This window comes from Harpia harpyja, chromosome 19 (genome assembly GCF_026419915.1).
Source record: "Harpia harpyja isolate bHarHar1 chromosome 19, bHarHar1 primary haplotype, whole genome shotgun sequence".
NCBI lineage: Eukaryota > Metazoa > Chordata > Aves > Accipitriformes > Accipitridae > Harpia > Harpia harpyja.
Window position 1 is genome coordinate 365,502 of NC_068958.1, and position 24,233 is coordinate 389,734.

The following is a 24,233-nucleotide window of genomic DNA, read 5'->3' on the forward strand; positions in this document are numbered from 1 at the left end:
GGCCGCCCCGCCCTCGCCGGGGCCGCTCAGCGGCGGCAGAGCCACCGGGCGCCGCTCGCACCCGCGGCGGCGGCGCCCCCTGCTGGCGCAGCCTCCGTGAGCGGCGCCGCTCGGGGCCGCCGAGGCCCGGGGAGGCCGCGCCGCCGGCGGGCCGGGGCCCGGCGGGGCCCCGGCGCGCCCCCTCGCCGCCGCACGGCCGCCTGCAGCGACGGCGCCCGCGCCCTCGCTCACCGCGCCCGCGCCTTTCTCCCGCGCCGGTGAGGCGGCGCGTCCCGGAGCCCCTCGGCCGTCCCTCCGGCGGGCCAGCTGAGCCGCGGCCGCGCCCGACGCAAGGCGCCTCTGCCGGGAGAGTTCCTTCGGGCCCTCCCGGCGCCAGGTCCCGCGGGCGGTCCTGGCGCCTCGCTGGATCGCGCAGCGCCTTTGGGCACCCCCTGAGCGCCGGGGGCGGCCCTGGTCCTCGCCAGCCCGGGGCGGCGGGTCTGGGTACGGCCGTCCTGGCCGGTACCTGAGGCCCTGGGACTGTGCGGTGAAGCCTCCGCTCGCCGAAGAGGCGACGGCAGGGGGCCGAAGCGGGTACCGCCGGGAGCAGCGACAGAGAGCGAGCGCCAGCCGCTCTTTCGGGACGTAAGAGCTGCCGTACGAGCTGCCGAGAAACCCCGGAGGGGCTGCGAGACCCCCGCGGGAGAAATAAATGACAGTATGGCTTCGCTGGGGTACCACGTCTTCAGCGGGGCTCTGAATACAGGAGGTGGTTTTGAACACCTAGCTGGTTGCCCCACAGGAAATAGATCGGGAAGCAGACGGTCTAGCACTGGGCCTCTGGTCCGCCCTGCCAAACGGTGCTGCTGCCAGAGAGTAAATCAGTTTGGCAAAACTAAATCTAAGCTAACGTTTGGTAGTAGCAACTAAAGAGGGCATTATCATTTCATCAAAATTCTCAGTTGTTGAGAAATACAAGGCTGAGACTAATACCTGCGCTACGATTTGTTACCAACATCATGGAAAGCATTAACTCTCGAACGAGCACCAGATCTCTGAAACGAGTTGTTTGTGTTACATAAAGAAAAGAGGCACAATCCCAACAAGCCGTCAAGAGCAGGTTACTGTACACGTGTCACAGAACAAATGCAATCTAATGCCTTAAAAAGGAGCAAAGGAGATAGATACATTTTGGAGCAGAAGAATAATCTTCCCCAGTGCAGCTTCTGTTTTTTTTTTCTTTTCCTTGGCAGGTTAATGTGCTTCGCGGGAAAGGGTAAAAAATATAATATGCAATTTTGTAGGAATTTATCCACAAGAAAATTTTATGTTTAAGTCTGCTTCTACCACATGACTAGTTGTTTTGGTATGCCTTGAGGCATTATTTTTCCATTTATTAAAATACATGTTTTTATTTTAAAGTTAAGACTTCTTACAACTCTTGAGTACTTCCTGTAATTTTCTGAGTGGGAGTTAAACGCATATATATAAGGAGGGTCTGAATCCCATATTGCCTTCTCCCTACATTCTAAATACATGATTTGCACATTCTTCAAGTCTGTTTCTTTGGATTAACGTGGCGTTCACCTTTCTGGTTTCCTCATGATCTAGAACCAAGAATCATTCAGCAAGAACTCCATGTGTAGAAACGCGGCACAAGATGAATGTATAGCAAACTCATCTCTAATAAAATCACTGTTAATAAATTGTTCTGTGTAAAAGAGAGTGATGTCACTCTATATACACTGGAGGTACCATTTACATATTGGCAGAGGAAAAATATATTTTTTGGACTGCCCTCAATCTACTGGTATGTGTGAGATACATAAGGATGGACAGATATGATACACCCTGGTAAAGTGCATTTCATTCCTAAACTATTTCAGTGCGAGGTTTAGACCAATATTATTTGTAGAATTCTTTTAATGATGAAATAGTTGAACTGAGGAAACAGATGGTTCAGGAAGTGCTCCCTAAGTACTGTGCATTGTTGCTATGCTGGCCATGAGAACAAAGTCTTAGAGCTGAGTCAAACTTCAAGTCTCTAGCAAGGCAGGCAGAAGCTGTGAAAGTGGTCTCGGAGGGATGTAGAATCAGCTGCTCTGCTCATTCTGAATCCTCTCGTGGGCAAAACTGCCAGGCACCCCAGCATTATTTTGCAAGCTTTCTGTCCAGGAGGTAGATTAAGAGAAAGAGAGAGTGTCTATGAATTAGAAGGAGGCACATAGGAGTCAAGCCAAAATAAGAAGAGTGATGGCATGTTTTGTGTGTGTTAGCATTACAGATGCCTGTGTTGTGCCAGCAGCAGCATGAATGTGTGTAAGAGGTATAAAGAAGATGTGTTGCATTGTTTGCCCAGGGACAGCATTCTTGGATTCTCAAAACAAGCTGTCAACACTCTCATTGGTGACATTAGTTTAAAGACTCAATTGTTTCTGCATCTTTGGAAAATTGGGGTTTGAACCAATATTGGGTGTGTAATTAAGTGCTATATTGGGGGAAATAGTGAGTCAAAGCAATAGACTGGTCAAGAAGGTAACTTCTGCCATCCATTTCAGTGAATGTTCATCTTGGAGCTTTGACAAGTAAGGGAAAGCAGATTCACGTAGCTTTGTCCCAAGTAGCAGGATGAAGGAGAAATACTCTCATGCATGATGAAGAAGGAGCTCTAATTTAACTCAGAATTAAACATTTAATTTGACTGTTAATGGACTCTTTTTCTTTTTTTCCTTTTCTAACTGAAGTTTAAGTGCAAATGTGCATTCCCAGATCATTCTCCAAACTTAACATATAAGGAAGGACAGATACCTTCCTTTTGGAGGCTTCAAGCAAAGTTTGTGTATGATGACTGGAGAAATTCAAAGGGCAATCATTACATCCTCCAATAGTACTGCTGGCTTTGGGTATTAAGGTATATTATATACACTTAGATAAGTATTGTTCTATCTATATTGTCAGAATTGAGAAGTTGCTTTAGTGATGAAAAGCCAGAATGTATTAAGTTAGAATTTGAAGAATACCCATACAGTGTATTGTGTATAATTTCTCATATTACCCAGAGTGTATCTACTGAATTTAATCCTGCTTGAAAACTGGCCTTAATGACAATGATCGGGGGGGCTCAGTTTCTGCAGTTCAATTCTAGCTGCACTTACTTCAGAAAGCAAATTTAATGCAAAATCGAGCACAGGAAAATAAAGAAGTAGCAGGAAAGTTGCCAGCATCACGTGTAGTATACCAAAGAGATACATTTGCCACTCAGGGATTGTGATAATGGATAATTGCTTTAAAGATTACTTTCTTTCTACGGTTTGATTTGGGAGTTGATGTATTTTCTAATATAAGCAGTCAAGAAGAATAATATTGTCACCACAAAATTTCCCTGAAGAGTCCTCCTTTTTCTTTGTTTCACTGATCTTTGTGGATGAGTTTTTCAACGCGGCTGTAGGCACTACTAGGAGGGGACCACCAGAGAGCAGTACTTGATTCTGCTGTCCTGGCAGGGCTCTGGCTGTTCACTCCTGTTCGTCACATGCTGAGGTCAGATACCTGACCTGCTACATGACAGGAATTGTTCCACAGTCAGACCGCTCCACTGGCCATGCCACGAGCACATTAACTTTTCAAAATTAAGAAGAGATTCCACAAGAACGATTTACAGGATAAAAATAGATCAAAGACTACTTTGAACTCTCCGAACAGGTCTGTGGCCTTTGTGATGGTGTTATTGTGCCAGCATAGTAAGGGAATTCATAACTCCACAGCCAGTTGTTCTATTTCTATCAGGAATCAAGTCTCAAAACAAAAAGTTAACACAGTTTTGGACAGTATCTTAGGACACTAAGAGAGGCAACTGAATACTAGGCATTTTGGGGAAAGTAAACTACTGAAACTTTGTGAGACTCTTGCTCTAAGAAACAGAAAGGGAGTTCAGGTGTGGCCTCTGGTCATGCTTGGTGGTATAGCATTTTTTTGCACTTGTTAAGGATGCAGCAAAAGACCAGTGCTGCCTCTCTAAGAAACTGGCGAGCTGAGCAAGGGTACTACCAATTTTTGTTTCAGAACTTTCTCATTCAGTTCAACTTTATGAGAAAGAAGACACGATGGAGTCAGCTTTACAAGTGAAACCCCAGCAAAATAATTTTCAGTCTTGGAGATGCCTGGCATAAGCAGTGACTCTCTACACTTCCCAGTCTTGTCCTGCTTCAATTCCCTGAGTTTACCTGGAAATAATGATTATTTTAATTTTAGCTGTACACATAGTACTGGGTGTTCCTTGCAAAAGAGTCTCCAAGGAAAAGAAATTGCCATTATGTACGTCTATAAGGCTTCGTGTCAGGGAACTTAATTTGCCAGTATTTGTGTCGCCAGTTACCAAATCTCTTTTAGGTGGTCATGTTTCAGCAGCATAAAGGGGGACAGGAATTTAGGATACGACCGCCATTCCTTCGGGAACCTCTAGCACTCTGTCAGCCAACGGCAGCTGCCTGTCTGTGATTCCCGCCGGGATGACGTCACGCCCTCCGTTACCGCCGAGGGCCACAGGCGGGGCGGGGGCGGCCGCCAGTCCCCCGGCCCAGCAGGTGGCGCCCAAGGCCGGGGCGCACACTCCCGGAAGGGGCAGGGGCCGAGCGTGTACGTCACTGCCGGGGGCAGGGATTCTTCCCCCGGAATAAAACCTCCCCAAACTAGTATTTATTATGTTTAATTATTATTATTTTTTTTAAACAGACGACAATATCTAGATCTTTAAATTCACCACAAAGACTTCGGCTAGATTCGGCTAGTCACTGAAATGCAGCAACCCGGAGGAACACTGCGTAGGGAGGAAGTACGTCCTGGGTACCCTCAGAGCGGGCCTTGCGCTCACACCGTAAGGGAGCCTGCATCTGTCTCCCATTTCCATGGTCGAAGCTCTAAACCAGAAACTTGCTGCGCTGTTAAGGCAAAGCACCACCAGCGGAGCATGGCCGAGGATGAGTGTTCAGCAGCACCATGCTGATTCGGTCCATTCACGGCCTGTGGAAGCCTCATCCCATGTCTCCTTGAGATTTCACCCAAGCTAAAACAAGAGACATTTTCTGTGACTTAGCTTGAGCAAGAAAACATGTTAAAACACAGAGGGGAAGAGAGCGCGTGCTGTTCCAGAGGGTCTAAATGAGTTCTTTGAGGTGGAAACCATGCCTGTTTTATCAGGTACTATATCTGAACAAAATTTGGTCTGTGCATGTATTTTCAAGTCTAATAGAGCACATTCACAGCTTTTAAGTCTGTATCCTTCCTACATTAATAGGAACCCTAATAAGAACTTTACTACAGACATGAGAAAAGGGAAAGCCAATGTTTAGTACAAGACAGTTACCTAGATGTCCTTTGTAGTCATTATTAGAACACGTTAGCAAATTAAGCAATATATGGGAATGAGAAGCAGTAGGGCAAGGAAGTTTTGAATGTGGAAAGACCTATTTTCAGATGAAATTTGAAAAGGAAACAATTGTGTAACATCGCAGCTGCTGCAGAAGAAGAACGTCTAACACAATGGCAGAGTAGGGGAAAGAGAAGGCCTCAGTACTAAAGATGGGCAGATAAAAATGGGGACAAGTGAAACAAGGTGTAGGAGAGACCCTGGAACATTTGAGTTAGAAACCTATCAGAGGAACATTGTACAGTGTGATTGTACAGTGTTTTGGAAAAACTGTTGAACTTACAGATGAGCGCAGAATATATAAAAAATAGCTTAGGATCAAATCAGATAAACTAACCTGTCTCAACACAATATAAAATCCCTGTATTGAAATTTGGGATCTAGATAGGAAAAATCTAGCATCAGGACTGTACTACTTACTGGGTGATTAGGACGGTAAGAGTGATGGCGACATGCTGATGGAAATTTGGCTGAGAGGAGCAGGAAACAACCAGTGATTCCTCCTACCATCATGTAGATTGAGTAAATGACACCTTAGGCTATGATGCCATTGCTAAGTTTTGCTAAGTTTGTCTACTGCTATGTGGAGCTCAAAATGCATTTGTGTTTCACATTTTTGCAGGAACCTTAAAACCAAAAAATTCTGTAACAGAAGGATTTTTTTTTTTTAAAATATTATATAACCACCACCCCCCGCCCAAATCCTCATTAAAAAAACCCTAAAATCGACTCTCAAAAGGATAAAATGTTTCCACGTGGCATGAATGTTATTAAAGATGCCCTATTGGACCAGAAGAAAGCTAGCAGGGCTGAACAGCAGACTGAAGGAGGCTGTTCATAAAGACTTAATTTCAAAAAGTTGAAGTCATCTCCAAATGATAAAAATAGAAAAGATCATAAACTCAGGTCAGTTAGATCTCAAAGTACAATAGGGCAGGTCAAAATAAAAGACATTGAGGAAAGAAGGTGCAACAAACCCTTTTCCAATACACTAGGAGCAGGAAGGCTGATAGATTTTGCAGTGTCAATGAATGATTAAGAGCATGCAGAGAATTAGATTTTTTTTTTCCATCTACATTTTTTTGTGACAATCAGGGAGATTTCCACATTAAACTCATGTTTTTTAAGGGATGTACTGAAAAAAATCTCTCTCAATCTGAAATGCCTGTAGTCCTAGAAAGAGCTGTAGAACAGGTAAAAAAAATGAAAAATAAAAATTTGCCAAAACCAGATAAGTTTTAAATAAAGAATTCTAAAGGAATTTGAACAGGAAATTCATTCTTTACTGACTGCAGTTGCAATCTGTTTTGTGAAACAGCTTCAGTATCAGAAGGACAGAAATGGCAAATGTGATACCAATTTTTAGGCAGTTTAGGAGAAATCTGGAAAGCTAGAGTCACATATATCTGAGATCCATATTAGGAAAACAGGTGGAAACAATAATGAAATGCTTATTATACACACAGAAGAATATGTCTCAGTGAAAAAATCAGTGTATCTTTTGCCTCACAAAACTGTTTGTGTTCTCTGAAGAAGTCATTGAGCATGAGTCCAATACAGTCTTGGATTTCCAAAAAGCATCTATCAAGCTTCCTCACCAAAAACTTTTAAAGAAATTAAGCAGGCAAGGGACAAAGGGAGAGATCGGGTCTTCCCATGGATAAATACCTGTTTAAATATGAAACTAAGGTAGAAATAGTTGGTTGTTTTTCTTAATGGAAGAAAACCAGTAGTGGTGGACACCACGGGTCTGTGCTGAGGCATCTGTCATCTGCCAGATTATAAATTGTATAGAAGAGTTGAACAGTGAGGTGGCAAAGTTTTCTGATAATACTGAATTGATCAGGGTAGTTTCGGGGGAAAAAAAAAAAAAAAAAAAAAAAAGACCCACAAGGCAAGGGATTTAGAAAGACTTCATGATACTGAACAACTTGTGATAAAATCTTGTATAAAATTTAATGTAGATAAAATTTAAGTGGCACCCGTTAGGAGAAACAAATCGTATGTAATTATGGACTCTGCAGTAACTGTTAATACTGTGGAAGCAGATCATAGTTTATAATAGATGGGTCTTTGAAGATTAATGCACAAAGCAGAATCAAGACCTCTATTACTGACAGGATGTTTGGAAATTCTCAGAAAATGACTAGAGAATAAAAGAGAAAACACCATGGTGTTTTGTCCTTGTGTGTGATATCAAATCTTGAAGAGGCACAGAGGATGCTGGCAAACATGTTCAGTGGTAGTGAGTGGTTTCTGTGTAAGAATGGTTAAATAGATCAGGATGCCTTTATCTGGACAAGGAAGGGAATATACCAGAGGCCTGTCATGCAGTCAGTACAGAGAGCATTTCTGGCTTGGGACACCCAAGGGCTGCTGACAGCTGAGGGCTGCAACAGGGTGCTGGGGAGCTCTGCAGTATGTATCTGGAAGTGACCCACTGGGCGATGTGAGCCTAGATGGATGTTGGTGTGAACTGGGGCAAACATCCTAATTTATTGACAGGTTAATAATGGAGGGGTTTAGAAATAGGGTCAATATCCAATCTGGTCCAAAGTGGAGCTGGTAGGAATTATAAATAAAGCAACACATGTACAAATCCAGAGAGACATGGAATTATGTCTTAATCAAAACTGATAAATATTAATACCATTATATTTTTTAATGATGGTTTATTATTATGATGTTAAAGTGACAGAATGTTCCATGGTGTACCATGAAACTGTCTCCAGTGGGAACTGCACTATGCAAAAAAAAGTAAATAGGCAAAATGGCAGGCAAGGCAAGTGGTCTTGCTTTTGATCATTATGTTGATTTTCCTATACTATTCACAGCTCTCAGAGAGAGAGGAAAGGATTGAGAGTGCTACAGGTTTTCATTTTGGTTTGACACTGTCCCTTTAAAATTTCATGTTCACACAAAAGAACATGTCAAAGTGACAACTAAAAGCTGACATTTAAAAAAGTGACATCTCTCTAATGTCACTTTTGTTACTGGTTTTGATTTCCCATTGCCCTATAGGATAATTGCAAACAATACTGAAACCAATTCAAGTGAACTTGGTTATCTTTCAAGGGTGCTACTGAATCACTTTCCTATATGATGTTGCTTCATTTACTAAAAAATAAGTCTAAGCTTGCTGCAGACTTTTTTTCCTCCCCCTCCCTTCCCACCAGTGACTGTAAAAATTGCTAGCTAGAAATTATTCTTGGTGTTTAAATCTGACAAAATAGTCAGTTGCTATGTGCTGAGTTCTGTCTGAAACTGGCCACCTGCACGGAGCAGGCTGCTCTGTGGTGGCCCCATAGCTCAAGCAGAGCTGAACAAGTCCCTGCTGTACTAGATTGCCCGAGCAAGCCATGTAGCCCCTCTGAGCTTCAGTTTCTAGCCTGTAAAATGAGAAACAGCCCCCTTGCTACTGAAATGAGGAGGCATATACTCCAATGCTGTCTTCACCAGAAGGGTTTTGAGAAGGAGTTTCAGCAAGGAAATTTTGTACATGAGGACTGGAAAGGGATTTCAAACATAATTAATAGTAGAGAAGAGAACAGTAGAAGGGCATTCAAAAAACATATCAAAACTAGAATTCTCTGTTATAAAAAAACCTACTTTTGCAAGTATTTTCAGTTCATCCTCCATCTTCTTCATTGCCTTCCTAATGTTCATTCATAAAGAGGCAATATATTCTACTTTTTCAGGATGTATAGAAGTAATGTAATTTACTTAGCATTTTCTAGCAGTGTGTTTGTAGGTGGGAAACCTCTGTAAACTGTACACCTCTTGCATTCCTATTTCATTCCATCCATCTCTTTCTTCTAAAAGCTGATTCTCCTTTATTGAGAACCAGCTCCTGTGAACAGAAATTTATTGTGGGTTCAGCTGGCTGAGAACATATGCCTACATGTAGTGTTTTTGAGAGCTATGACAAATTCCTTTCCAGAGCAATCTCAGGGCAGGCTCTAAGCCCTGATAATCTAATCGTGTCTCTTGGTGGCAGAAGGCTATGTTCAACCCACAGTTCAGAAATAGACAGCAGGCAAATCCAAGATCCTCACTATGTTAGACTTTCATAGTTAGCCTTATCTAATACTAATATCATAGAAATTGCTCAAAAAGGAATTCTTGGATCAGAGTTAAACTCGGAAGAGTTACCAGCTAGATGGACATTTTTCCTAACTTGACACTTAAACCACTAAAGACACAAGGCTAAGAAACCATGACCCTACCACTATACTTCGAGTTTTACTGTCATTGGATTTGTCTAACACAAGGTTGATCCATGGGGAATCTTATAGTCCACTTCCAATTTATGCGGGATTTGCAGTATTTCTAAAAATCAGAAAGTCAATATGAAGAAGCCTTAAAAGCTTTCAAATTTATACAGTGTGTCCATTCAGCTGATGCCCAAAAGAGATCCTAAGTATGTATCATGCCTGTCCCCTCCTTTTTTTCCTTTCTTCCTTTTTATTTTTTTTTTTTTATTTTTTTCTAATTTTTGCAGCACACAGCTGACAATTGCTGCATCTGAGCTGCTCCTTGCTGCTGGTGGGCAGTCTTGTGGACCGAATCATCATGCTAACAGCAGATGGGAAGTTTGGGGCCAGGGGCAGAGTGTTGCTCCATGTGCTTTTGACAGATCACATTAACAGGTTTTCCTTAACATTTTGTACATTGGAGAGAAAATTCCTGTCAAGAAAGCAGGCCCTTGTGTGATTAGAAAAGGGTTCTTCCACCTTTGACAGGCTATCAAGCTATCGATAACACTTTAAATGGATTTTAATAGAAGTTTCCTATCTCTCCTTGTCATGTCTTCTGAAAGTTGTCTTTGTTATCTGCTCTGCTGTTTGCTTGACCAAAAATTTTTTCTGATCAAACTAGTGGGAATGATTATCTCAAGACTTCATGTCTTATGGTTTTGCAGGACAGGTGGTGAATCACCTGTCCTGGACCAAATTCCTGATGTTGGCTGCAGAGACCAACACTTTCAGCTCTGAGTCAAAAAGAAAAAAGAAAAAAGAAAGAGTAGTTTATTGGAAACTCTTTTTGTATGTGCTTCTGAAACAAGCAGTGTCAGGTACTGTTCTGCCGCCTCACACTACCCATCAAGAATTTTTTTGATACAATTTGCTTTCAGTCAAGATGACAGAAGCAAAAACTTCTTTCCTTGTTTACAAGCAGAAAACACTTAATTTGTTAAAGAGCAAGTTTATGCCACCTTCCATAGTGGGTTTTTTTTAGATGACAAACTGTAGTTGAGAGATGAAGTGGCAAACAGCTAACTGAAGCATATGTTTTGGCCTGTGTAGAGGACACCGTGACCCCACAGTTAGAAGTGCAAAGCATTGCAAAAAGCGAATAAGGATGCATAGAGCAGATGCGAAAGAAACTCACAACAGAAAAGAACTCAGCCCAACCTTCAGCAGCACAAACAGCAGTAGAGGCTTCCTTGGCTGCCCTGGCAGTCCTTGTTTTATATTCAGCATGCAGACAAGAGGAAAGAGGATTCAGTTTGCTCCTGGTATGGGAGTCAAGTACTCCCTACAGGTAGGCAAGCTATTCAAGTACAGCCTCAGAACATTACCATACGGGTAATCTAATTTCCACTGTAACTGATTGCACAAACCACTTTTGTAGAGATGTATTTTGGAATTTCTCTCTAGACTACCATAGTATTAACTCTGTACCTTGCTTGGCCTGCCAGGTAGCTTTGCTAAGCATCTGGATAGAAAACAACCATCTACTCCACTTTTTAAATGGCAGATTTCTGTAAAGAGTCAACATCACAAATGCAATTGATACCTGATTCAACAAACTCCATCCTCTGGTTACAACAGCACTGTAATTCCCCAGCAGGAAGCCCACAGCAGCCAATCTCACAGTTCAGAAGATATCCTGACTAATGCCAGGTTCATGCCACAAACCAGGACCTCAGTGAAATTCTTAAAAGCTCCTGCTACTTTCTCTGCTAAATTAGTCAGGTGCTGATGATTATTCACCTGCCAGACTCCTCTCCCACCCTTTCCTTGAAAGAACTCTGACTCTGCATTGTCTAATAGAAGCCAGCTGGAATGGGATACATGTCTGATATAGCTCTGAACTAAGGAGTAGAATTCTGAGATCATGGTGAAGAGTATCAGGTCAAACCCTCTTCTTCTCCCTCATAATTTTGGATGCTACTAAACTCTTCTTTAGATGGATTTTTTTAAAATCTCTATTTCTACATTTATGTGATACAGAATCTTAAACATGTTTAGAAAAAAAAAGCATTATCCTCTGTCCCATCTGATTCTTTGCCAGTCATGAAGTCTTGCATTTTCTTCACGTTTAAGGAATGTATACTACATTGCTTTTTTGCATAACACTGTCAGTGAAAGATCTGGAATATTATATTGGCTCAGCATTTACACTGAATTAGCACTGGCAGTCCCTGTTAGATTCAGGATCCCATAGTGCCGAGTAATGAATAAACAAAGGATGTTCCTGCCCAAATATTTGTTGAAAAGGGATGCAGCACATGGCAGCTGGCTGCAGCACAGTTGGTGGATGGAATAAGTGGGAGAAGGGCATTGTGGTATGAGGAATATACGATTAGGATTTGAAATACAGACAAAATCATTCTATATAGTTAACAGACAGACAGCACTCACTTCTGGCGTTAGTATCAGAACTGTTGTGCTGTGAACTCCTGTAATAATTTACTTTGCAGGATTTGGGGAATTAAGAGCTACTCTGCTAGCTGCTTCTGATTTCCTGCTCCTGCATTTTCTTCAGAAAAAAACCATGTTTTTAAAGGTAAAATCTGCCTGCAATGCCAGTTATGATTAACCATGAGCATGGCCTGAAAAGCATTTTGGATTTCCTTCATGTGACCAGTTCTGCAGTTACCGTGTAATCGCACTGACTCCAAGAGCAGAGCTGCAAGGTAAAGGCTATTTTATTAAATCAAAATTTCTGGTTTATAAAGGAAGCAAATGGAAACAGCATTAACTACATTTTTGTATGTTTTACTTTTTCCTGAGGTTATAAAAGTTTGGATCAAAGTAATAGATATAAGCAAGTAGATTACCATTTTGGGCACTTTCTGGTGTTTCCAGACACCTGTAGAGTGTGAAGCTTCAGTTCGGGATCTGCAGCCATAACAAAAATATAAAAGCCTTGTGGATACCAAACCAAATGCTAGAATTTTATTGTCTATTACTAGCATGTCCAAGTTTACTTTGCATTTTAATTGCAGCATAAACAAGGGCCCTAACGCTAGTGGTTGTTATAACCAGTGGTTGTTATGACCAGCATTAAAATGGTAATAATAGAATTGTAAAGTATTACGCAAAAATGCAGCTTCAATTACTGAGATGTTTGTGTTAAGAGGTCCAACTGAAGAGGTTTGCTCATAGCTAGGGGCACTGGAGCTTGCACATTTGGCAGCACATATTTGGCCTCCCTCCTCCTGATTCTGGTGAATGTGGTGCTAATACCGTTCATATCTTTCTGAAGTTGGGTATTTGATAAATGTGTCAGATTCCCATCCACGTTGGTTTTGTTGTGGATGTTTTTGGTAGCTCTTTTTTTTTTCCTCTGGTGCTTACTAAATGAATGCACTGAGAACGCAAGAAGCAGAATGCTGACTAAAAAGCTGGTTGGCAACTCAGCTGGCCTCTTTCTCTTACCAAGGTTCTTCTGCAGAGATAAAATAACTGGCCCAACTTACAGACTGATTATTCCTTGGATACCAATTGCATGGCGGCTGCAGGTGGTTCATAAGCTTATTTCTCTTCATGGTTTTTTAAGAAGAATGAACTTAATTTAAAAGAATGTTTGCCTGTTGGCTGTTCCTGCTGTTAGCAGCCTTTGGGGATGCTGCCTGGTTGCTGCTCATGTGCTGAGTCCTGATGGTCACATATGTTTCTAGGGCCCACTGAGGTCAGCAGGAAACCACAGATGGTGTCATTCCCAGAGCTTTGGCTGCACCATCCCAGAAGCTTGTGCTGTTGAGGTGACCCTTATTTTATTCCCATGTGGCACCATCTGGCCGCTCTTGACATTGAATTGAACAGTTGGAAATTTTTGCTTTTGTCTACTTCTAAACCATCCAAAAATAATGTACAGCATTTCCTTTTACTACTGGAAAATAGAAACAGCATATCTGTACAAAATAAATTATTTTGAAGTGTGATGCTTGTGATCTCCAAAGCCAAATACTTGAAATACTCCTTAGTATACTTAGTATACTGCTTAGCCCTTTAAAGGAAATACTCATTAAATTCTCTTACTGCAGAATCAAATAATTTATAAGTGTTTCTTAAAACTAATAAAAAAAAAATGACACCCCCACCCCCAATTAATTTTCCCGGAAGGGAAGTCTGATTTGAAACTCTTAGTTGCTTGGCATAGATTGCTGGACTAAGCTGGACTCTGTGAGTTATGAATTAGGGCTTTGCGTCCTGGCGTGCAGTTGCACTGATGTTATTTTACACTGCTGAGAGAGAATACTGTGTGAAAAATCACTGTTATGTCCATCTTTCACTAATGGAATTTAGACCCATGGGCTGAACTGCAGGTAGGGAAAAATCATGTGCTTCTGTGAAGCTGTGTCCTTTGGTGTGAGGTGTCAGTCATTAGTGTGAGGTGTCAGTCATTACGGACAGTTCTTCATCTCATAGAATCCATTTATTTTCAAGCTGAGACAGGCAATTCGTGTACAATTACAAAATGAAAAGAGGAAAGGCATGTACTATTGCACTTCGTTAGAGGCACAGAAGGTTTCATCTTTATCGGGGCAGGTGTACTGAGCTGGCAGACTGGATCTATGTTGCCACATTTTCATCAGTGCTCTGAAGAAAATAATTTCATGGCTTATATACAGTACCTCCTGATGGTCTGGTGGTCACTAATAGAGGAGGATTTTTTATTTGCTTTTTCCCCCCATTTTCACCTCCTTTTCTTGCTAGGACACGGCTTTATTGGTTCTTTCTATTTGGAACTGCTCCTCTTGCGTCTGGCTTTTAAAGGTGCACTGAATACAAGTTGTTTAATGCAGTGGAGTATTCTACAGGCAACCAAGATAAATCTGAGGAGGAGGAGAAATTCAGTGTAACACTGCCAACAACAACTTGTTTCCATATCCATGTCCGAGTATTGGAAATGTGCATTTGTAAGAGGTTATAAAAACCCTGAATGAATTTGAATCAATAATTGTAAGAGCTGGTCCAGTGAAAATGAGTAAGTTTAGAACTGCTGCAAATTGACACAGTGCTCCCCAGCTCAGATGATGCCTCTGCTAGGTGCTCACTAGCAGACTGGGCAAGGTTTATGGCAGTTGCAGTTCCAAGAGGTGGGAGTTTGGGCATTACATGGGGCATTTCTATGGCCTGAAAATCCTCTGCTGAAAACACTATAGCTAAGGAAATGTTTTACTATACCTTTTGTATGCCATACAAAAGCATTTACGTGGGCACCAGTGTTTCAAGGGTTGGGCAGAGGGCTTTGGGAAGCTGGATGCCCTGCTCCCCAGATGCCACAGGAGGCTTCTTTGTTCCACTGCTCAGTCACAGGGAAGGGCTGAGAGCTTTGAGTCCAGTTCTATACTAGCCTTCTAGTAAAAGTCAAGTTTTGCTCTTTGGAGGAAATTTTACACGAAAAGGAAATAGAAACAGCTGTCTCTCAAGCAGCTGCACCCTGCATTTGGTATACCATGACATCTCTAGTGGGAAAGTCTTTGGGAAAGGTGAGTTTGTACTAGCACAGTTGAAAAGACAGAAACTCTTGTGTCTGCAGGACTTTTGTAACTTGTATAAAACAGTCTGCAGTGGTACTCGAGGGTGTATGGTGCACAACTGTAGCCAGGCCTATTCTATAGCATTCCAGTCCCTGCACCAGCAGTCAGCCTGTCCTCTCTTGGAGGAGAGCAGAAGAACCATCCTTGAGAGGAAACCGAATTCCTGAGTCCCCCTGCCCTGGGGAGATGGTGTGTGATGCATTCCAGTGCCCAGCGCTACGTTTAAGACAGCAATTTCAAAGCACTCTCCATTCTTTTACCAAGTCCTCTTTTTTTTTCCCCACAGTGTATCAGCTGAGGGCCAAAATGCCATTTATCAGTTATTATGCTTTTAAAATTTAATTAAGTTGTAGAAAGTCTTCCAATTATCAAGGTGTAGTTTTGATTGCTCTGTTTTATTTGCTTCTTCAGGCCAGCTAGTGGGATGTTCTGGCAAGGCTCACACTCGCAGATCTGGGCCTGAATCACTGCTGTCCTGCATGGTATGTAAGTGCCAGTACGTGTATAGACCCAGTGTGACTCAATGTTTTTTCAGTGGTATATCTGCTTTGAATAGATAAAAATTATTTGGAAAGGAGAAAAGCAATTAGGTCTAACACTTCTGATGTAAAGACCCCTAACATTTAACCACCAAAGTCACAAACATATAGAAATATACAGTCACCAGATTACGCGTCTTGAAATAGCAAAACAACAATGCCAAAGAAGAATTTTATCATTAGATTTTGGCAGAAAGCAGAAGGCTGCAATTATTTTAGGAAGGGTTTAGCACTTACATGCCAAGCTCTGAGTACTAGGTCTGATGTGGATGGTATTTAGGAGCAGGTTTCAAATCACCAACAATTTGGAAACAGAAACCTGAGATGAGTCCATAGCTCTCATTCTTTTCTTTTTTTCCCCCCGCTCATGTCTTGATCATTCTAAGCTTAGAATTTTTCTCCCTTGAATGCTTTTTTTAATAATAGTGTGTTTTTTTCCTCCTCTATACTCCCTGCTGTGATTCATTTAAATAGTTTATTTTTAAGGTGGTGGATTTCACACTTTTTCTGTTATAATAAGAAATACAATGTTCTAATAAGTCAACTAAAAGAGAGTTCTTCCTTGACATTTCATGGGCTGACACAAGTGTCTTCCCAAAGCATACTTATTTTGATTTTGAGACAGAGATATTCTGCATCACTTTCTGTTGGTAAACATAACAACAACTTTATTTATAAATAAATACAGTTCTTACAGTAAGCACAACAAGGACTTTAGCTGCACAATGACAGTGAAAAAATGTATTTAGGTCTGTCCTGTAGTGTTCAGATACTCTGAGAGTTTGTATCCTCATTTAATCTAGTAAGATGACAATAGTTAGTATCTTGATGTATGAGTCAGACTTTAACTAGCAGATGACTTAGAAGGGCAACCTCTGGTACCTGTGGATTCTATGTAGATGCATAGAAAAGTTTCCTTCTCCAGGAAACTTGGGTTTTGATGCCACACTCCCTGCTCAGGTAAACCTCTTACTGATTTCCAGTGCTGGAGACCTTGTCCTAGAGTCTGGAAATGGTAACATATTTTTTCTTTAATCTGAGTCCAGCTTCTTCATAGCTTTTAAATTTCTTTCTTCAAGTGACAAGAAAAAATTTACACATCTGTAATTATGCAGGGCAGTTCATTTGCATGTTATTAAGTTTGTGGTTTACATTTGTATAAAATTTTATATTTTAGCAGACAGGCACTGTCACTAAATCCATTGTAGTGCTGTTGTTCAGAAATACACCAATCCATTAATCTCCATGTTATCTTATATTATTGCAGAATTAAAAAAAAATCTGAGCATTGATGCAAGTCTAGGAAATAATTATGTATGTATCAAATATTTATTGTTTGCTCATAAAAAAGGGAATGCCACAATGATAAGATAGATACACTTTACAATGTAACAAAAAATTATATGTAAAATTTTATAGCACTAATCAAGAACAGGAAAGTATTGAGTTCCACAACACCTTTAAATTTTAAACAGACACACATTGCAAAATCCCTTGAGCAAAACTTAAATAATACATTATAAAGATATAAATTTCATTCTGCTTCTCCCCAAAAAGGGAAGGCTGTGTGTTGAGAAGACCAACCTGTGTTGAAAACAGACTCCAACAAGGATGCTTACAGAAAACAAACCAACCAAATGAAAACCCATTTATGATTCAGCTATAGACTTGTCTTTATTGTACTTATAAAATATACATAGCCTTTTATTGAATTGCCTGCTGTCGAAATCTGCAAGAATTTTATTGCTTTTTACTGTCCTGGAGAGGAATAAAGCAGCAGCCTCTGTGTAATTTTGTAAGAAGCAAGGACAGTAAATCTAATTTTGCTGGATATGGGATCGATGATAAAAAATCATGCAGTGACCAAAATTTAGAAGTTTTGGAATACACAGTATCTGTATGCTTCTCCTCATATGTATTTTCAACACTTTTTTTTTATATTTATATCTGAACACAGTTCACATTACAGTGCACTGTATGAGCTATTTTAAGGTTTGTATTTATCTATTTCCCACGATAAGTACATTAGCCTGTTCCAATATTAAATGAGGGTTTGTGTCTGTGCACTTTACAGCAGTATCGCCTTTCTTTCACTTTGAAATGGGATGTAGTTGACTCTGCAATATGATGGGAATAAGAGGGGCTTGGGCATTTAACAAAATCCTTTCCTTGCCTTTTGTTTCCTTTCCTCTGAACTGAAAGAGGGATCAAAGCATGACACCCCCAAACTGTCTCCAGAGAAGCCACTATCCTGGAACTTGAAAACTGGGATATAATTTTAAAGTAAAACACGTAGCTTAGGAACTTTTTGACAAGATGTTCAGTATGCTGCTGTTGGCTGTGTTTCTGACCTTGGGAACCCTCTGAGTCTTTCCCAAATTTCCCAGATATCCAAGGGAATACTGGACCAATATATGACTAGTTGCTTGTCACATCCTTTCAGGAGTGAAATAAAGCTCTGAAAAAATTATTTGACCTCCTATCTGCTAAATACTGATGTTCAGCAACATGGTCAGTTTAACAGTTCAAGGAAAAAGTAGGAAGAACTTGTTATTTTCCATTGTAAGTTTTGTAGTTTTGCATGAGGAAAGGACATTCAGGAGCTGATACTATCAGCTGTGGTCTATCTGCTCTGATTCTGGAGGATCCCAAAGCACTTCACAGTTTAAAAGTCCGATGCAGATCAGACTTAAGTTCTTGCAACTTTGATCACTGGGAACTGAGGATGTACAGAATCAAACTGTTAAATTAATAACATTTCAGGACAGAGAGTCAAGAAGAAACAAGAATCCCACTGAAAGTTTTGAATGCCAGGGGATATGAAACGAGAAAATTTGAAGGAGCAGTATAATGCACAGATGGCTGAGAAAAAAAAAAAAGATCTTAGCACAGGACATATGGGTAAGAGACTGTCTGTTGCTGTTGCTACCGGAAAACTACAGTACCTCGGTCACAGTATAGTATTGAATGGCCTGGGAGCAAGATTTTCTTGTACCATAAGCTGAAAAGCCCTTTAGTCGTAATAAGACCTGACTGTGAGTCACGAACTTGTTGCTATCTATCTAGAGTGCTAGAAATCTTGACTCATCTTTTTATCCAAATTATATTTGTAAAGGCCATTAAAGTATGAATTTTGTAGAGGAAAAATACCATGCAGATCTTATGTGGCAGAAAGATGCTACTCTGTATGATAAGCAGAAGCCTTGCAAATCTGAAATGTTAGCAATCGGAAACATGAAAAAAATATCAGATCAATTTAACCAGGGAAACCAAAATTTTAAGGTACTACCAAGTCAGCACTTGTTTGGCATTTTGGAATCCAGCAGAGCTCCTGTCTTCCCCGGGGGCCCAGTTAGAGCCATGGGGCCAGGGCACCAGGGCAGTCCTCCCCCGCGGTGGTCCAAAGTGCTCTCCTGGTGACTGGCAGGTGTGCTTTCTAACGGAGCAGAGGAATGAGAGTGCTAAGATGAAGCTAACAGGGAGCAGCTCTCTTTCAATTCATGGCAGAGCTATTGTCGTCCATGTATAGATTTCACATTAAAAGGTTATGTGAAAAAATATGTGAACAGTTTTTAGTGGAGCGCTTGGAGTCTGGCACTCCCTCCCTTGGACTGAATTCTTTAAATGAATGCTGAAAGTTTGGCTCCAGGAAGGGTACCGAAAAGCTGAAAACTTGTTCAGTTTTCATGATGGACTCCTACTGCCATAGTCTTCTACCATGGGGAAGCTGAGGCAGCTCAGATGCTCACACAGAATGAGTCTACAAAGCCCTCTCATAAATAGTGGCTATTTTGAATGAGCTTCTTTGAAACCTATCCAGAAACAGGTCCTAGAACAACTTGCCAGTCTGTTGAGTGTTGCCTTTGTGGAAATGAAATTACTGCTGACCTTCCCCAGGTGTGCAGCTGGCTATGACATTGCTGTGCTTATCAGGTTTCCCTGAGTGTGGCAGTGCATCTTGATGAGCTGAGGATGCTCGTTATGTTCAATAGTGAGGCTCTTGCACATGCACTTCTACTAGCTCAAATAATTGAAGTTGAAAATCACTACACTGTTGCTTCTAGATTTGCATGTTTTCCTATTCTACCAATATCAACTTTAGTCTCTTTTTGGAGGCAATTTTGTGTGGCTGCATGAATTCCTGTAACTCCAGTTTTGTGTGTTGACTTGCCAAAGCAACCGGTGTAGTTTAGTGTGTTTTCAACTGGGTAAGAAATTTCAACCATGTGGCAGTGATTAGAATTCTGTGAAAAACCTTTAGTCTTGCCCAGGAGGCTGTTGACACTTATTTTTTTGTTTACAGGGAGAAAAAAATTGGTATTATTATGATGCTGGGCTCTCCCTTGTTAGTCCATGGAATAGATGTAATCTTCCTGGAAAGTTTTGGTCTGATTAATTGTCTTGCTTTAGTTTCTCTGGCATTCTGAGAGGAGCGTTCTGAGGTTATGTGCATTTATTCCTGTATAAGAAAGTTGAAGTGCTTTTGATCTCTAGAAAATTTTATAAGTATATGTCCTCAGATTTGCTTCAATTTGCTTGCTGTTTTTCTTGGAAAAAATGCTGTTTATTACTGTCATGTAAAATAGTTATTTTGTAAAACACAAACCAACTTAACAACTTTGGCAACAGTTAACTATGTTTTCATGTAAAAATAGTGAATTTCATCCTAGGGAGAAAACTGCAGAAAGTTCCCAAGGGAAATAGTTGGTTTTCACTTGAGTAAATAGAATAAATTCTCCCTAGGGTGAATTTAAGTATCCTCACAAAATTCTGTAAAAAGAAGTTAGTGTCTGTATGGCAAAATCCATTAAAAAAAAAAATCTATAAAGCAGAAAAATATTTTAGCTCAGCTTTAATACAGCAATCGGGAGGAGCATGTATCTTTGTTGTCGAGATGGTATCTTTGGCAAATATATCATTGCCCTGCCTGTCACTGGTGTTGGACAGAACCCATGTCTTGGGCAGGCAGCAGACCCAACTGCCATGTGAGCCGGTGGGATGCCAAAGAGCATGCTGAGAAGCTGAGGGGAGATAGGCTCTCCTGTCCCACCCTGTTTCAGTAGCAAGTCAAAGGCAGCTGCACATAAACTGTAAATGTGGCTGAAAGCACTTTGAAATTCACTTCTAAATTGTGGTTGTTGTTACAGAGATTTTCTGAGGGGGAAAAGAAGAAAATTCTGTGTCACATGTCTCAAAAAATGTGCCTTATTCTCAGACATTTCTTCTTTACACAACGGGTTTGCTTTCTGTCTGAATTTTTTTGTTGTTTTTCTTTTTAACTGCACAGGCACTTACGAGAAGATGCTTATCTGGGAGCACCAGGGACAAAAAGAATGTAAAAAACCTCTTTGGCATCACATGCCATATCCTGGTATTTTCAAGAAGCAGCTTGATGCCAAATGCCTGCAAGTAAATACGTATTTAGGAATAAGCTGATACCAGGCTCCTGCAAGAATAATTTGTTATCAGATGCTGGGTCTTTAAAGCTCTTAGATACTGGATACCTGTAAAAATTCAATTCATTCTTTCTTGTGAAACAAATCTAATTTTAAGTGTTTTACTGTCTAAATTCTGTCATGAGTCCAGGAATGAGACATAGAGCATTGTATTAATACTGATGCTGTCTCTTTTCTTTCAGCAACCTTGATGAAAAAGGAATTCTGAGGAACACAAATGGAACTTAAAAGTCTAGTCACTGGAGGAAAAAAAACAATGTTAACCTTTGCTTAGATACATAGCCCTGAGAGTTACCAGTGTTCAAGGGGCTGAAACTTTTGGTGTGGCACTAGCAGTGAGGGTCAGAAACGGTCAGTCCTGCAAAAATCACCTATATGAATGTATCCTTTGAAACTTCTGCTGGATTCTTAAAAGCACATCTCTGCAGAATTGCATAAACTGCGGAGTATGCTGGGAGCTGCTTATGCAGGGCCTGCTTTTTAAGTCTACCAGCTGTCTTCCTGGACCTTACGGGCTGTGCAAAGGCATCGGCTGAACACCCAAGCGCAAGGGTGAGCGGGTCTGACTCCTGCAACACTGCCAGACGTGGTGTTGGGGAAATGCATAAGCAGGTCACCCGCAAGGCTAAACAGCTATAGAAGCCAAAGTGACTGTTGCCAGCCATTCGGGCACTGGAATTGCAATTTTTAATTTTTTTTTTTTTTTTCCCCTAGAATGTCAAATACTGCCCTTAAAACCAGTCTGTTTGGGGAGTGGTGGTGGTGTAATTTTTGCTTTTGTGAGACTTATACCTGGCCTACAATTATCCTGCGCGTGGGGAGTTTTTCTAGACGTCTGGCTGCGTCCTAAGCAGGGTAGCATACACACACTGCTAACCGCAGTAACTTCACTGATTAACTCAATAGATCACTCTCGCTGTGCTGGAATCAATGACAGTGGTTAAAGGTCTGTCCAATTGCTGTTTTTCCAGTAATGAGTTTATAACAAAGCTGCCACCAAATAGTTTAGTGTCATGTGTTTTCTTCTTTATTGATTTCAATAAAAAGGCTAATTTGGAGATATGCTGGATTGTCATTTCTGGGCGGAGGGTAGTTAATATAACTAATGGCATTGCTGCAGCACAATGGAAACATCAAACCTGCCTCACTCACAGAAGACAGACTGAGTTTAGCAGACAAAGGAGGATGTTCCAAATGCACATCCTAGGCCGGACGAGATGTGGCAGCTCCCAGGATGCACGTTGATTGAACTGCGTGTGAAAAGCACAGCCAAATCGGTCAGCATCTTGCTCGTCCTCGGTTCTAAAAAACCCGTGCCTTTCTGCACGCCTTGTTTGCATGCATGCTGCTGTGCTGTGTACATGGCAAGGCTGCAGGCCCAATATCATTCTGAAGCTCCGCATCAAGGGACTGGGACCTCCAGGCTGCTGCGGGGCGGCAGGAGTTGCTGCAGGCACATGTGTTAAACCTTTCTGGTGTGTCAGGGTTTTGGCCCCATTTAGAGCCAAAAGGCAGATGGTGCCTGGCCCTCTGCTGAGGCATCGCTGCAGCGGACGCGAGGCCGGGGCTAGCTCTGCCGAGATGGGACTCCTGTGCCCAGCGAGCGCTGTGACTGTCGGGGTGCTCTACGTGCAGGGCCCGGCTGTTGCGGGCCTTAACGTCTGGAACCGCTGCATCTTTCAGATCAAAATGGCTCTCCTCCATGCTGCTAGACCAAGGCAGCAGTAGCTAGATGAAGCAGTCCCCCTGCAGAGAACAGCTTAATCCTCTGAGCCAGGAAATCACAGAGGGCCCCTGAGTGCAGCTGGGTTGGTTCCTTCACCTTTGCATGCTGCTGGCATTCAAAGGGATTATTTCTTCCTGGGCTCACATTTCCTTGGGTTTAGATCCCAATCTGTTCACTGCATCCTCTCATGAGTGTTAGGATTATAAATTCTTATGCTTTTCAGACTGCCATGCCCAATGCTTAGGAAAAGGCTGCCATAGCAGAAGTTGATGCAAGAATTGCCACAGTAGTTTAAGAACACAGAACTTGCCTAGAGTAAAAAAAGTTTTAGCGTCAGACTTTGTGGTATGTGGCTCTGAGCCATTTGAGATTGTGCCCTTAGCTTTTTAAAGAATTCTGGCTTTGGAAATATTAGCCTAAGCAGTTCTGAGTAATATTTCGGGAAAGTATTATATTGGCTTTAGCTACTGTAAGTCCAGCTTTAGTAACAAAACTCCAGTTAAATACCTGACGAAAACAAAGCTGTTCTCAAAAGATTGGATCTGTTTAAAAACAGCATCCACTTTGGCTATATTATAGGTTCCCTTATTTCAAAAGACAAGGATTAAACAGAAATCTTTTTTTTTTTTTTTAAACAAACCAAACAAAACATAGTTTGACAAAGAAGAAAACCTGTTTAGCTGTGATCTCTTCTAAATACTAAGCTTCATTCAGTGCAACATAATGGGAGCATGCAGCTGCCTGCTAAGGACTCTGTGGTTTGCACTCTGGGTTTCTCAGTGTTGTGATGAAAGGTGAATTAGTCCCAGTACCAGCTACTTGAGCAACAGTTGCTTACAGCCCCAGACCTCAGGCTCACTGCAACCGGGGGAGGGACTCCCACCAATTTCCGCAGGGCTGGAACTAAGTCTGTGGTGACGAGGGCCTATCCTAATTTCCCCTCTAGACTGGGGGCAGAGAATGCACCCAGGAGAGCGGTTGGTGAATCACCACTCCACCACTCTGCCCCAGCTCCCTTATCCTCCCATCAGCCCTGCACCTTCAGCTCCCCACTCCCACTGCTCCCAGTCCCCTCTCTCTTAGGGAGGTGCCCCAGCCAGGACTACAATCAGATTGCTTCCCTCTTTTTCCAGCCAGGTGTGGAAGAAGCAGACGTTCTTCCTTTTCCCCCCACCAAGGAAGTGGAGCTCCCCAAGCTGGCAGACCTTCATAACCTCATTTATGTGGGGGTGGAATGGAGGGCAGGTCCCTGGCTGGCTGTCAGCCTCCGGGACAAAAGCAGTCAGTGGAAAAACAGCAAAATAAAGGTGCTTTCTCCAGGCAGCACTGAAAA

The 24,233-nt window shown here is 41.7% G+C and overlaps 1 long non-coding RNA gene across 1 annotated transcript; it reads left to right on the forward strand.

Moving 5' to 3' along the window:
* The first annotated feature begins 635 nt into the window (after window positions 1-635).
* On the forward strand, window positions 636-22,232 carry LOC128154732 (uncharacterized). The gene is made up of 4 exons (XR_008239414.1): window positions 636-697; window positions 2,256-2,385; window positions 15,591-15,661; window positions 21,357-22,232. It is a non-coding gene; the product is annotated as an uncharacterized LOC128154732 (long non-coding RNA).
* Window positions 22,233-24,233: the final 2,001 nt, after the last annotated feature.